The sequence below is a fragment of the Coenobita brevimanus genome, chromosome 87, assembly GCF_032717465.1.
Source record: "Coenobita brevimanus isolate Jiangsu-jjx chromosome 87, ASM3271746v2, whole genome shotgun sequence".
In the NCBI taxonomy this organism is placed as follows: domain Eukaryota; kingdom Metazoa; phylum Arthropoda; class Malacostraca; order Decapoda; family Coenobitidae; genus Coenobita; species Coenobita brevimanus.
The window spans coordinates 16,857,783-16,872,507 of record NC_137040.1 but is presented as its reverse complement, the minus strand read 5'-3'; the positions used below and the strand labels follow the sequence as shown (position 1 = coordinate 16,872,507).

The 14,725-nt window shown below is 43.9% G+C and overlaps 1 protein-coding gene across 1 annotated transcript in view; it reads left to right on the top strand.

Moving 5' to 3' along the window:
• The window catches only part of beag (IC cytokine homolog beag), a 498,741-nt gene that overhangs the window by 45,590 nt on the left and 438,426 nt on the right, over window positions 1-14,725 (top strand). The window lies entirely within an intron of this gene.

Genomic DNA, 14,725 nt, shown 5'->3' with positions numbered 1-14,725 from the left:
TGTTTTCCTTGCAAACTTCTTTATCTTATCTCTGCACCTTCTGTCTGGCCTTTTTCAGTTATGCTTACTGTCTTTTGCGGTCTAGTCAGTCAGCCTTTTCCTCCATCGGTTATCCCTTATTCATGGTACATGACCTGCCCACCTCCATTTCTGTTCTTTTATTACCTTTATAAGCTCTTTGACTGTAATCTGCTCTCTCACCCAAGTTGATCTTTTCCTGTCTCTAAAAGATATTCCCAACATTGACCTTTCCATTGCCCTTTGAGAATGGATTAGTTGATTTTCCATCGATTTTGTTGTTCCAGGTCTCACAACCATACGTCATAGCTGGAATTATATGTTCATTATATACTTTTCATTTCATACATATTGGCAAGTTACTTTTCATGATGTCTCTGTGTTTACTGATAGCTTTCCATCCAATTGTAATGCATCTTTTTATTTCGCTATTGTGATCTTTCATTAATTGTAGTATTTGCCTCAAGTAATTGTACTTCTCAACTTCTTCAAGTATTTCGTCACTTATTCAGGTGATGCTCTTTGATGTATTTGGATTAAACATTAGTTTTACTCCGTTTTTTTTTTTTTTTTTTTTTTTGAGAGTTTCTCTGTTCAGATCATTTAACATTTCGTGCAACGTCTCTGCTGTTTCTGAGATCAGGACTGTGTCATCTGCAATTTTCTCCATCAGTGTTTACTCCTTTATTTTTCCAGTCTGACTTTCTGAAAATGCTTTCTAGGCATGCTGTAAATAATTTTGGTGAAATTGTATCTCCCTGACACATGTCCTTCTCAGCCTAAACTTTTTCTTAGTTCTTATTCAATATAACTGTAGCAGTTCCTTCTTTATATATGTTTTTAAGCAGTTTTACAGTGTTCTCATTTACTCCTTGTTCTTGTAATGAATTTATAATTGCTATGTGCTTCACTGAGTCGAATTGCTATAGCACCAATAAGAGTCCCGATAAGATTTAGTTACTAGAACCTTTCTGGTGAGTGTTCAAAAACAGTGATAATAATATCATTATTGAGTTTTGATGTGTTCAGAATTTACATTTGACCATAAATTAAAATGAGTGAATTATGTCCTTAGATCGATTTTGGAATTTGGTAAGGTTGCTAAAGTCACATAAAGAGTACTGTATTTATTGGCACACTGTACGCTGCACCATGAAAGGTTCACCCTTATTTTATCAAGGCAAGTTTTTTTTTTTTTTTTTTTTTTTTTTTTTTTTTAAAAGGCAGCAAGATGCTTGCATGCGTCGGCCAAAATCACCTAATGACTGCTCTTTGTGCAACTAAATCTTTGGCATCTTCCCTATTCAGTCCCTTTTCACTGAGATCACACTCAGTGACCTCATCCCAGTTTTTTTTTTTTTTTTTTTGGTCTGCGTCTCGCAACTCCGCCCCAAATGTTAACACTTCTAACTTTCTGCACTCAGTTATAATCTTCCATCCTCTCCATATGCCCAAACCATCTCAATCTACCTCTCCTCATCACAACACCAATACACTCAGTCCCATTCTCCCTGTCAACTCTTCCATCGTAAACCCAGCCCCCCCAGACATCGCATTCTAGGATGCACTGCACAACCACCTAATCATTGTTACTTCTGCATGTTTGAGCCTGAAAATACGCTCTTCCTTTACTGTCCAGGTCTCACTACCATACAGCATTATGCTCCAAACACATGCCGCATACAAAGATCCTTTAGCATGGAGCGAGAGTCCTCTCAGTGCCAGGAGAGGCAACAGCTCCCTGAATTTCTTCCAACCACTGCTCATTCTAGCCAAAGAGCTAGCTCCAGCCCCACCTCCAGCACATAGCATGTCTTCCAAATAACAAACTCATCCACACACTCCAGAGACTCACAAGCAAGATCAATCCTTCATGCCTGACAATCTCCACATGCTGTCCCTGACACATTGCACATATGAAATCAGCATTATCATGCAGTCTGTCTCTAATACCACTACATCCATTATGCACCCACTTATCACAAACACTGCACAATGTGGAATTACTTCTCATGCCCTTATGGCAAATCTCAAATGGCCACTTCCCCTCTTCTTTGACAGTACCACCACCAGCCCTAGATACCATCCCTTTACTCATAAGCAATTGTGCCCCATACCATCTCTCTACTTCCTAGATCTTTCCTTCGCCTCCCTTTTACTCTTTGCAATCAACACCAAATCATTGGCATACATCTTCCATGGGAGTCCTTTTTTTAAGTTGTGTAATGGTTTCAAGTACCATGATAAATTACGAGGGACTCAAGACTGACCCCTCATGCACACCAACATTCACCCTTTCCAGGGTGTGAGCACCCATATATAAAGCCATAACTATCCTACCCTAACCAGCCATTCCTTGATCCTAAGCATTCTCATTGCCCACTTCACCACCTCCCTAAGGACTCTGTTAAAAGCCTTCTCCAAATCAACAAAAAATACAGATCACTTTTCGTTCCTGTATATTTTTCCTGAAGCTGTCGAACATTGAATATAGCATCAGTGGTCCCTGTGCCTGGCATAAACCCATACTGCATCTCATCAGCACAGTAACTGCTCACATAACGCGCTATTAGAGAGGGCAAAACTAATCATAACACAGCCCTTTCCCCCTCCCCCCTTAGGAATGATGAAAACGCGATTTTGAAAAATATTATGTGGGTTGAGAAATTGCCTATTTCTTAAAAAAACGTATTACGCTGATACGATTGTGAAAACAGGGCCTGAGGCCAAAAATTATGGAATGTTTAGTCATTACACGAGAAAACTGTTCAAAACATGGTAAAAAACAGACAAAACACAGGCTGATTTAGTCATAGCGCGTTGCATCTGCCTGTGACTTATGCATGTCTTGTGTCTGCGCCGGGCGTCGTCACAGTTTGCTGAGCATTCCCGGGTCACTCCACTCAACCCTCTCCCGGCTCTCTGCCTCCACACGTGCCTTGTGTTAACTTTGCCCCTTTTTGGCAATCTGACCCAGCTTGACCAATCTGTCCCACCATGATTTAGCAAAACGGCAGTAGAGTTTGACGCAGGAGCGGAAGCTTGATGTGATCAAGTGGAAGGAGAGAGAACGTAATTGTGCCATTGCCAAAGCGTACCAGGTCAACAAGTCACCTATTCGTATGATCCTGGGCAAGAAGAACGCCATATTGAAGACAGCGTGGGCCGACGGGGGATATGCCCTGGACAAGAGATTTTGAGTGTCTGACCCAGCCCTTGTTATGATGGAAAGGTACCTGGTCATATACCACAACTGATGGGAGGAGGAAGGAGTTCCAATTGACTCTGTGAATGTACGCAGGACCCTGTGGAGCCAGCACAACGAGAGGACTGTGCTGGGGACCAGTAGGAGTCCTGCCCTGCCTTGGAAACTCACTCTCCCTCCCCCCAGGAAGCCCACAAACTCCTGAATTCAAGGTGAGGAATCTCCAGTGTTTGTACAGTGCTCCCTTAACACCCACGGGGGTTAGGTAACAGGGTGTCACGGGGGGATGTGAATTTATGAATTAGAAATGCTCAATGTTACTTGAAAATAGAGACAAGGAATTGACATGTGAAAATCAAGTAGTAAGTTTTGCTTTATGCCAGCTTACTTCACTGATTCTCTAAGGACGAGAATTTATAAACTTTCTCAACAGTACACAGCAGAGCCTAATTACTCACGAGTGCTGTTAGTATTGTTAGCCTCTTGAGAAAGTGACCCCACCCCTGACAATCAATAACTAATCTATCTATCTATCTATTGCCAGACGCCTCAATCCCGTTTGGGGTGGCCACAAACAAATCGCCTCCACGTTGCCCTGTCCCCCACCATTTCACTGCCCTGCTCCCAACTCACACCCCATATACCTCTCCACCCCATCCCTCCATCTCATCCTCAGCCTCCCCCTCCCTCTTCCCCCCTCCACCTCACTCACATACACTCTCTTCGTCAGTCTCTCACCCTCCATCCTCTCCACATGGCCAAACCACCTAACTGTGTTCCTCATAATGCTTCCTATCACATCCACATCCACACCACAACGCTTCCTTATATCCTCATTCGTCAGCCTGTCTCTCCATGTGACTCCACAGGCTCCTCTTAAATAACTCATTTCCACTGCTCTCACTCTTGACTTGTGTTAATGACTAATGCTTATAATAATAGACAGGTTCTTGCCGGTGCTTAACTCCTGGCTGGCACAATGGATTTAAGTTTGATACAAAAGAACTGGCCTAAGTACCAGTTATGGATAATGTAAAGAGTTTGTGCAAACTAGGAGCAGCAGCTAGAGTAAGCTTAACGTGGAGGAAAAATAAAACACGATTCTAACCACATTAAGCTCAAAGAAAAGAACTAAATTTGTTGATTACAATAAAATAAATTTACATTATATGAATCTCAAAATTGAATTTAAAAGGGGAATTCATGGTCACTAAGGGACTCATGAATTCAGATAACAAAGGAAATACACTCACTCGGTCATTCAAAAGCTAATCGAACTTAAGCCTAGAAAAACAAACAGAAATACTGGTCAGTGGAGGGACGGAGCCGAACAAAAGACTGGGCATCTGCGTGATGAACACCAAGCGCTGCTATTCGCTGCAAGCTCACTTAGCCGATCACCGTCTAGGTGGAGATTCAGGAATTCGCTGTACAACGGAGACGTTGCTCTCAACGCTGGGCACAAACGATCCTACCCTCGAGGCGACCCAAAGCTGACTAAGTTCAAACGGGGAAAAGAGGTAGGAGCTGGCCGTGTTTGCCGGAAGTAGGCATGGCCTAACTTCAACGGTCAACGGAGAGAGGGTGAACGATATAGACATGCAATAAATCACTCAGTGAAAGCCCTAATGTCGTGCATAAGAATGGTCACTTATGAAACAGTGACAAATGTTCTGAAAACTATCCCTTATCGAAATGCATACAGAAACAGTTGAACTGAGTGATGCCCAGTGGGAATTCCACTAGAGTTCGTGGTTTTCTCACCAAAGTACAATGTCATGAATTTGTATAAATACACTCGCACAATTTCGTGACATTACGCCCCATCAAAATCAAATTTTTCTTCAGAAAAATTTTTCGAAATACATACATATGAATCCTAACTCAGTCACACAAGATTCACACTGTGGTGTGTGTGCTATCCTGCTACAGGAGAAAATCACAATCACCAATGAGCGAAAAAAAACTCTTGTTTACGTTAATAGAAGCAGGCTTGAGGAAAAAACTGCGTGACGACTTTGAAAAATCCTGTACTCAGGTCAGACTGCGCGAAAAGTTCACTACATTTACAGTAACAACTAGTTGTTATGTAGCCTGGTGTATGTAATACACGGTGTAGTTGTGACAATGGTAGTGTAACTGTACCAATGTGTAAAATGATATGATACAAATTAATGATAAATGGAGACGACGAGGCAGAAGAGAAGAGGCGGCAACATGTGGCAGAGACGATCAGCTGATCTGCATGGCAAAACTGCTACACCCGCTAGCTGTACCTGCAAAATCAATCAAGGTGGAGCATCAAAAGTGTCAATGCAACAGACAATTTTTATTAAATTACAATTTCTCTCTCTGCCTAGTAGTCAGTACATATGCCACAAAAAGTACACTTTTATTTTCTTAATGGATACATTATTAACCAGGAAACATAGTCCCAGGAGAGAACCTCAAAGGACCCTTGTAGTCTACTGGTTAAACCCACATTATTAATAACCAGGAAATGTGCTAGTCCTTGGATTGCTCAAATCTCTCAGAACGGGCAGTTTACTGGATAAACCTAACTCTCCACTTACAATTAATATCAGCAAGCTGAAAATCCCTATGCAGTCTTGGGCAGGTCACATTTTGACACCCATCATGGGTGTGAACACTCATGTGGATAATGTGCATTCTCCGGGAATCCTCAGAGAGGCCCACAGCTTGAGATGCTCCACAATGTAATTCAGACACAGCCTCGGATTGCCTCTGTGGGGGTCTTGAACTTTCCCCTTAATCTACGGTACAGACCCAGGACATAACGTGTCCTGTGGGGCCAACGGGCAAGACATCAGGTCTGCACGCACATTACCACTGCCCTGTCTCTCAACTGACTCAGAGGTTATGGGTGTGGATTCAAACGGCACAGGAAGGACATGTCCCTGATTGGTGGTATGTTGATACACATTGCAGGAAGGTACAAAGCTATCTATTTCTTGTCACATTTCTGGCCAGAAGAAGTCAGCACGGATACGGCTCTGGGTTTTCCTTTTGCCCATGTGACCTTCTGAGGCTGAACAATGACCCCATTCTAACACTGCTTGGTGAAACTTCACGGGAACGACAAACTGCAGTTGAACCTCGCCCTGGGGTGTTCGTGACTCACAGTAGAGCCGTCCTTGTTTACGAAGGAACCTGGCTTGGCCTCGCCGTGAATACTTAATCACTCTACCCTTTTGTTTCTTCTGCGTGGCAGCAAGAGTCGGGTCAGAGTGTTGTTCATGGACAACATCTTGGCTACAAATTAGATCTTGCGGTGACGCAATGGTCAATGGGGTGATACAGTTTGGAGCCTTGGCCATGGCTCGTGTTACTGCAGCTGAAATCTGAGTAGCATCATCTACGGTGCAACTGTACTTGGCACCTGGTATGCTGCCTAGTGTTAGGTCAAACAAAATTTCTGGCATGACAACTGAGACTGTCGTACCAGTGTAAAATGGAAATGCCGCCTGGATACATGCCTCAGGGAACAATCTCATTGATCCATCAATAAGCTGAGCTTGGATCTGTCGACCTGTGTACTCTTCAGGCCAAACTAGACTCTGCCTAACAGAGCAACTTGAGGAACCATTGTCTCTCAGGACCTTTACAGGAATGCCTCCCACAAACCCTGGCTGAACAAGGAAGACACTGTTACCCGTGGGAGGGCCTGTGGAGGAAGCACCCAGCCACTGATGTGGCTGCTGAATGAATGATGCGGCAAACATGGTGCCCTGAGAACTAGATGCCTGAGGGGTCGTATTCACTGTCTGGGGAGATGGAGCATTGACCACCTGTGGAGGAGGGTTCACTGTTGCTGGGGAACTAGTGAACTGTGGGGAAGTACCTGTGCTGCTAGTGACAACACCACTGTACTGCTGTTGAGGAATGAAAGCTGCATTTGCCTCCTGCCTCCGATACACTGAGGCAGGTGCTGAAAAGGATTGTCCCGATTGTTGGTTGCATGGCTGATACTGCTGCTGGTTAGGATACTTGTTGTACCGCTTCCAAGCAGGCTTCTTTGTATTTTGCCCCTGGTCCTTCTTCTGCGGTTTGTGTGGACCTTGGCCATTACTCGGAAAATGGCCTTGATGCTGGGGTTCAGTCTGAGATGGTTTCCCAGATTTGTCAGCTTTCTGTTCCAGGTGTGTTACTTACGAGTTTGGTACCCGTACACAGTGAAGAATGCATTAGCCTTCTCCACCATTTGACTGGCATCCCTTACCTGGCAGATCTTAAGCTGAGCCATAAGCTCAGCAGGCCACGACTTTTCTAGCTTCGTGCATAGCATAAAGTCGATTATCCCCTCTTGCGTGCGAGGGGTTTCATCTTTCTCCATCCACTCATCTAAGTAAGCAGTAAGCCGATCGAGGAACTGAACAGCAGTCTCCTTTTCTTGTAGACACGCCCTCATAAACTGACTCCTGGCGTCGTCAATTGTGAGACTGTACGCTTTGATGAGAGCGGCCTTCATCATCTCATATGTGAGATTGTCTCCACGAATTCTGTGGAGAATATTGAGGGCAGGGCCCTCAAACAAGCTAAGAAACAGGAGCTGCTTTGCTGCCTCATCCAGCTGGTACAGCTACGCCATGTCTTCAAAACGAGCTATGAATGGCTGTCTTCGCTCACCCTCCTTGCGCAAAGGAAGCTTGAGGTGCGGGGTTGCCAGAACATGTGCAGGGAGAGCGCTCGTGGAGCTTGGGTTAGCTGCACCAGATGTGTCTGAAGCCAAGGAGTCTTGCTTGAGCTTCAGCATCTCAAGTTCATGTTTCTCACGTCCCCCGTGCTCAGCATGTTCGTGTTCTCGTTCTCTCTCTTGTTGTTCTCGTTCGTATTCACGTTCTCTCTCGCATTGTTTGCATTGTTTTTGCTTGTGTTCACGTTCTCTCTCGCATTCCTCGGGCAGAATTCTACGCTCTTCACGGGCATCATTCTCATGCTGCTGCTCGTAACTAAACCATGAGGGCACATATTCTTTAATTTGTTGTGAATCGGTAAGCCCCATATCTTTGGCTTCGTGTATGTATATATTAGTAGCCATGATGCTAACTCAATTAAGGCTGAGTAGACTAAAGACTGAGTACTGACTGCTGTTCCACAGAGAACTAGTAATCGAAAGTAAAGAATATAGGCACAGGCTGGTGGTGACCAGTTTTATATAGTTAAACTGATAAAGAAAATAAGAAGAAGAAAATGTAGCTGACTGGGAAAACTATTATGTAAATTTGATAGAGATGAATCAGTAACTACCAGTAAGATAGTGCCTATACTCTTTAATGATAACAAATACCTAGGTGTAAGTGAGTGAATATTATTTCGTCAATAACTTTAGAGCTAGGAGTTAATATCCTGGCGAGGTCGCCAGATGTCACGGGGGGATGTGAATTTATGAATTAGAAATGCTCAATGTTACATGAAAATAGAGACAAGGAATTGACTTGTGAAAATCAAATAGTAAGTTTTGCTTTATGCCGGCTTACTTTGCCTATTCTCTAAGGACGAGAATTTATAAACTTTCTCAACAGTACACAGCAGAGCCTAGTTACTCACAAGTGCTGTTTGTTAGTACTGTTAGCCTCTTGAGAAAGTGACTCCACCCCTGCAGTCAATAACTAATTCTAATAATAATAGACAGGTTCTTGCCAGTGCTTAACTCCTGGCTGTCACAACAGATTTAAGTTTGATACAAAAGAACTGGCCTAAGTACCAGTTATGGATAATGTAAAGAGTTTGTGCAAACTAGAGCGGCAGACTGAAGTAACCTTAATGTGGAGAAATAAAACGGGTCTAATTACATTAAGCTCAAGGAAAAGAACTGTAAATTTATTGATTACAATAAAATAAATTTACGTTATATGAATCTCAAAAATTAATTCAAAAGGGGAATTCACGGTTACTAAGGGACTCATGAATTCAAATAACAAAGGAAATACACTCACTCGCTCATTCAATAGCTAATCGAACTTAAGCCTAGAAAAAACAAACAGAATTACTGGTCAGTGGAGGGATGGAGCTGAACGAAAGACTGGGCATCTGCGTGATGAACACCAAGCGCTGCTATTCACTGCAAGCCCACTTAGCCGATCACCGTCTAGGTGGAGATTCAGGAATTTGCTGTACAAAGGAGACGTTGCTCTCAGCGCTGGACACAAACGATCCTACCCTTGAGGCGACCCAAAGCTAAGTTCAAATGGGGAAAAGAGGTAAGAGCTGGCCGTGTTTGCCAGAAGTAGGCGTGGCCTAATTTCAACGGTCAGCGGAGAGAGGGTGAACGATATAGACACGCAATAAATCACTCAGTTAAAGCCCTAATGTCGTGCATAAGAATGGTCACTTATGAAACACTGACAAATGTTCTGAAAACCATCCCGATCGAAATGCATACAGAGACAGTTGAACTGAGTGATGCCCAGTGGGAATTCCACTAGAGTTTGTGGTTTTCTCATCAAAGTACAATGTCATGAATTTGTATATATACACTCGCACGAATTCGTGACGCAGAGACACCCGCGTATGCTAAAAATCCGCGGATATCTACTGCCCACCTTAAAAACACCCCTGGACCCTCCTTAACCCTTTGGCTGCAGCGACTGTGATGACAATGTACTGACTCTGCTCATTGCGGAAAAGTAGGAAAAAATTGTGTGCTTTCAACTCGTGGTTTAACCCACTTATCGTTAATCTGGAGAGCTGAAAGTTTGGTCAGACAAACGTCAGTCTTTCTACTATCGTTTGCAGCTAACTGCCTGTCCATAGGCACTCCAAGCACGGAGAATGATTTGAGAGAATACAAGGTGTGTTTTGACTGATGCAGGAAATTGCCTAGGGAAGTGGAAATTTCCACCTAACCACAAGATATTTTCCATACAAAATAGGGTTACAACCATGTTACCTCATCACAGTAATTGCAATAATAATAAAAATAAAACACTTTAGCCAGTCCTCTATGAGTTTGTTACGATATTCCACTGTTTACTTTAGACTTAGCGAAACAGTAATCATGGGAGGAAAATCATTACAAGCTTTATCACACTTCATGAATGACTTTTTTTACCACTTGCTTTTATAAAGCTTATTGATATAATGTCTTGAGTGATTTCATAGCATTGTTGCACAGTTTGCAACCGCAAAAATGTTCGCTAGCTAATGCGCGTAGCATCATGACTTCTTTGATTATCACAGAAATATCACTACATCACTTGTATTTTATCACAGTAATTCACAATACTGTATAATATAACACTTTCAGCCACTCTTGTATGATTTCAGTGTGATTTGGGTGTGTATTGCTTCGTATTATGAGAGAGAGGCGGGGGAGGGCAGCAAACTGGTTTAGACCAGCTCATGTAGGGGTACAAGAGAGAAAGGGGGGGGGGAGGGCAGCAAACCAGTTTAGACCAGCTCATCGAGGGTACATGGAAGAAAGAAATATTCCCAGCCCATCCAAACTTTACCCCTGATGAATTAATAGCATTAATAAATGAAATGGCCAAAAGGAAGAGTGTTATATTTGATTCACTGGATAATACCATCACTAAAACAGCCATGAACTGCACCTGGGATAATGTTACATTTGCAGTGATCGGTGTCAACAGAGTTCAACGAGATAAAATGCTTTAGTGACCCCGGCCCCGGTACTGTATCCACGTGTGGATATTTAAAACCGTTTCTTATATCCACCCCCGGAAATTTAAAACCACGTATGTTAAAAATGCGAATGTTAAGGGATGACTGTATTCGGGTCTGCACCTGGTTCATGAGGGTGTGGTGGCTCCTCTCGCATATGCCGTTTCCTTGTGGCCAGTGTGGGGAGGAGTGTGAGAGGTGGTAGCCAAAGATGTTCGTGAGCTCTTGCCACACGGCGCTGGTGAACTTGGGGGCATTATCTGAGTGCAGGGCCTGGGGAATCCCGAAATAGGGTAAGACATGGCGGACTAGGGCATCAGCCACGGCTACGGCGTGGTGTTCCTTGGCTGGGCAGGCAATGAAGAATTTTGAATAGGTATCCACGAAAGTGATGATATACCTGTAGCCAGATTTGAGTGGTAGGGGGCCCACTACATCGACGGATAGTAATTGCCAGGGTTTGTGAGCAGTGATGCTCCCTGACAGGCCTGGTGTGCAGGTTGTATCTTTGCCTAGTGCGCAGGCATGGCAAGATTGGGTGACTTGTCTGGCTAGGTTGGAGGGTTTAGGGGTCCAGTGGGCATTGTTAAATACCTGTAACAGTTTTTTGATGCCCAGGCGAATCCCGTTGTCAGAGTGGAAGTGCATCAAGATTTCCGAGGGGGTCTTGGGGTCAAGCACTATATGTCCCGGCTGGGTAAGTAGGTGGTCACCCTGCTGCTGGAGTTTAGAGAACAGGTGTGGCAGCAGCCATTGGGGGCGGCCTTTGTTTGCGCCACTGTTTTAGGAGTTCAGATTCGCCGTGGATCGAGTTGATTGACAGTCGGGATAGGGCATCGGTGTTAGTGTGTAGTTTGCTGGGGCGGTAGGAAATCTCGTAGTTAAATTCTTGTAGTGTTTCCCGTCATCTAATAAGTTGGACGTTGTGTGTGTCAGGTTGCCGACGCCACTGGAGTGATTGGTGGTCTGTGATGATAACGACGTTTGTACCCGAAAGGTGGGCCTGGAAGTGTTCTAGCACCCAGACGATGCCCAGGCACTCTTTTTGTAGCGGCGTAATTTCTTTTTGCTTGGTTGAGGATGTGGCTGGCACAGGTGATGATGTACCTGGGTGAGGACAGTGCTGATTGCTATTAACCCCTACACTGCGGGCATGTTTACCAATGTCTTGCGTGTGCCACGGGGTTATTCGGGCTCCGACAGACTCTCAAAAAATATTTGCCAAAAATCAGTTATTAGTCCTAGAATATTAAAATTACATATGCTTATGGCACATACCTTCAGCTTTCTCCTGGAATGTTTGTTGAGCCTTTGTCAGTTACCGTAGGACTTGTGGAGACCTCTGAAGTTGGGTAACGAAGTCTCCACTTTACACTTCCCGACAACCCGTAATATGATTACCACAGCCAGATATTAACACTATAAACACTACTCTATGATTTTCAAGTAGTTTGGGATCCATACTCCAAAAAAAAACCCACTGTGAAAGCAATGAAAATTACGAGCGCATCTGACCGTCACACTTGCGCAAGTTCGCTCTTGGTACTCTGTCATTTATTATTCATAAAACCCCTCACACTTTATATTTCTATTACTATATAACACGTATATGTATCTACAGTCTTTATCCATAAGTTTCCTTCAGTAGTATTAGTTTATTGTCACTGTTGGGATTCAATTTCTTTCAGTAAAATACGTAGCATTCACTTTCTCGTCCTGTATACTAGCATTGAGAGTGAATGTCACTTTCACCATCACTCTCATAACTCATAGTATTCAGACATGCTAGAGTGAAACTTTCACTTTCATTACTCCTAGGGTATATACTCGTATTCTTATATTACTACTCATTTACATTTCTATTTACATTCTCTATTTTATTTACATTATTTCCATTTCCATTTTATTTACACTGTGTTATGCATTGTCAATTGCAGTAACTTATAAAACTATTTTCCACTGTTCACGTATATTTACAGTCATTACTTTCACTTGCTGTTTACACATTATTTACACATTATTTACAATTCCACTTGCACTGTTTTACTCAATAGAAAGATTGTAGTCACTCTTTCATCAATTGTCAGCCCTTTACCTCTTTCCACATGAGGTTTAGTCGGGGGTAAAGTCACAGGGCCCTTTGCATGGGGGTGAAAAGTGGCTGAAGTTATCAAGAGCGAACTGACGTACCTCCACGTTGGAAGTTGAGAGTGAACTGATAAGGGTGGGCCGGGGTGGTGGCCTACCTAGGGAAATTCATTACTACCAATGTTAGCCTCTTGACACAGCTATATATAGTAGTGAAATGATTGGCAGGAAATCTAGACAACACATTATAAATTAGGTAGTTTCAGGTGAATGTAAATATCACTTAGGCTTCTTCCTTCCCTCCTTATATGTATATTTATTACGAAAATAGATTATACGGCATATTTCAAGGGGAAATAAACAGCGAAAATTAGCGAACGAGTGCACGTGAGGTGTTGTCAGGTGATAATTAGCCAATTCCAGGTGTATGGCACTCTCACTTACCTTATTTCTTTTTTGTATATATTATTTGGGATAAGAATAGGGCATAGGGCTTATTTCAATGGATGAAATCAGTGAAAATTTCCAGGGAAGATTTACTTAGCGTAGCACGGCCGGGCAGGCGAGAGGATAGGGTAATGGAAGGGGGGTAGGGAGGGGAGTCAAGAACGGGGAGAAATGGCTAAATTGTCAACAATGGATGGGAGTACAGATGAGATTAGGAGTGCTGACTAGTGTTGGACATTGGCAGTATTGATAGATGATACAAGCCCCCACTTGGAAGCCCGGGTGAATTCAAAATAACACAGAATCACAAAAGCGACTCCCCACGGTATGATCACTTGCTCCCAAGCATCACGAAAGTGACGCCCCGTGGTTAAGGGGTTAATGATACATCCGTGTATAGACGGAAGGGCAGGGTGTAGTCAGGGAAGGCGACGATCGGGGCTGTGATGAGTTTGCTCTTTATTGTTGGCAAGCAGCTCTCAGTTCGTCAGTCCAAGTAAAAGGCTCGCCCTTTTTGGTCAAATCATGGAGGGGTTTGGGGATGTCGGCGAACACTTTCACGAAGCGCTGATAGTACAATGTGAGGCTTAGGAAGGCGCGGACTTTGTGAATGTCTTGTGGCAGAGGGAGGTCTGCGATAGCACGCAGCTTGTCGGGGTTGGGTGAGATTCCATCCTTAGAGATGATGTGCCTCAGGAAGGTGACAGTTCATGCTGCCAGGACACGCTGGTAGGGCCTGAGCTTGAGGTCGGCTTGGCGGATATGCAGAAAAACATTCCTGAGACATTGCAGATGATCGGCCAATGTTTTGCTGAAAATAATTACGTCATCCAGGCAGGCCAGGTAGATTTCTCAGGTGAGGCCGCTCAGGACAGACTCCATTAACCTAAAGAAGGTGATGGGGGCGTTGCAGCGTCCGAAGGGTAGAACGTTGAACTCATAGTGTCATTGCTAGTGGAAAACGCAGTTTTCCATTTGTCCTCAGGGTGTATGGGGTCTTGCCAATATCCTGATTGGTGGTCTAGGGTCAAGAACCAAGAGGCTCCATATAGGGAGTCGAGGGTGTAGTCTATCCTGGGAAGGGGCGTGGCGTCCTTGGTGGTTACGTCATTCAATCGGTGGTAGTCCAAGCAAAAACGCACGATGCCCTCTTTCTTCTTGACGAGGATGACGGGGGAGGACCACAGGCTGGTGGTGGATGATACGACACCAGCATCGAGCATTTCCTGGGCCTTCCGGTCTTCCTCAGCCTGTTTTTTTTTGTGTGTGTGTGTGTGTGTGTGTGTGTGTGTGTGTGTGTGTGTGTGTGTGTGTGTGTGTCCG